Source organism: Gossypium hirsutum, chromosome A08 (assembly GCF_007990345.1).
Source record: "Gossypium hirsutum isolate 1008001.06 chromosome A08, Gossypium_hirsutum_v2.1, whole genome shotgun sequence".
Taxonomy (NCBI): domain Eukaryota; kingdom Viridiplantae; phylum Streptophyta; class Magnoliopsida; order Malvales; family Malvaceae; genus Gossypium; species Gossypium hirsutum.
Window position 1 is genome coordinate 890,937 of NC_053431.1, and position 1,374 is coordinate 892,310.

At 31.7% G+C, this 1,374-nt stretch overlaps 1 long non-coding RNA gene across 1 annotated transcript; it reads left to right on the forward strand.

Moving 5' to 3' along the window:
- Nucleotides 1–1,026, forward strand: LOC107949046 (uncharacterized). The gene is made up of 2 exons (XR_001697619.2): nt 1–456; nt 556–1,026. It is a non-coding gene; the product is annotated as an uncharacterized lncRNA (long non-coding RNA).
- Nucleotides 1,027–1,374: the final 348 nt, after the last annotated feature.

Here is a 1,374-nt window from a genome sequence, read left to right on the forward strand (position 1 = left end):
GATTTACTACCATTAAAGAAATATTCTGAAAAACATGTAGACCGACAAGAAATTGCTTCATCAAGCCGGCAAGAGTATGTGCAGTCGTATTAGCTTCCCTCGAGATATATTACATCTCTACCTTCTATTGTCTTCAACACAATTCAATAATTATTATAGCTAAATCTTTATTCAGTTGAACTTAAAATCTACCTTGAATAGATTCAATAGCAAAAACATAATCTGTTTCTACAGTGATTATTTTTCTTTTTTACCTTCCATGCATATTGGAAATCATCATAAATAGTGCATAACTCAACTTCCTCAATATTAGATCTCCCAATATTTCTTCCAACTCCTAAGTCCCCATATATATATATATATAAACATATCTTCTTAGAAACATCTTATTATTATCTTATTTCCCACTTTATACACCTTGAAATTGGGTGCTTTGAAGGCTTGTTTTGCCCAAAGGTGAATTTATTTCTATTTATTATTTTCTCTCCCCCTTTTTTTTTTGTTTGTTTGTTTGTTTAATTTAATTATGATTGTTTCATCACCCATAAAAAACAGGTTTGAAGCTCAACTCAACAAGTACAACACCAGCTAGAGGGTCACCAAGCATGTCAGTTTCTCCCCTGGAAATATCGCCAGAAAACTCATGCTTGTCTTCGGAACCCGGAGATGAAAAGGAGGAGGAGGAGGAGGAGTCAGTGGTGACGATGCGGTACCGTCCTGAAGTAACGTCAATGCTGCTAGTGGGATGCCCTCGTTGTCTCATATATGTTATGTTATCCAAATTTGAACCTAAATGCCCTCAATGTAAGAGCACTGTCTTGCTTGATTTTCTTGATGAAGAGACTGCTAAATGGGCAAGCAATTGAATGAAGGCAACTCTCTAGGATTTTCGTTCTTTTTCCGGGAATACGGTACGGTAAGGGTTGCAGATATCGAAAGTCAAACTTATTGATTTTATGGAATGTGAAGTTAAGTATGATTACGTGAACTAATTAAAATAAATCCCGGATTCTAGGGTTTTTTTTTTTTTGAAGTTTTATGTTAATCTTATATTTTTATTGGTCAAATTGTAGTTATAGTCCCTAGAGCTTTAATTCCATATAATTTAATTTCTGTACTTTATAACCTTATTAGTGTTTTTAATTAATTTAAGTACAACATATTTTCTTTAAAAATATATATTTACGAATAATGTTACTTGTTAATCATGTGATTTATTGAGTGTGATAAATTGAATATAAATATAAATAAATATAAATAGTATATAGGGATAATGATAACTTTAGCTTCTAACGTTTACATTTTTTTTCAATTTGACCCTTCTTCTTCTTCTTTTAGCTAAATTTGGTCATTACCCTTTTAAAAATAGTCAAA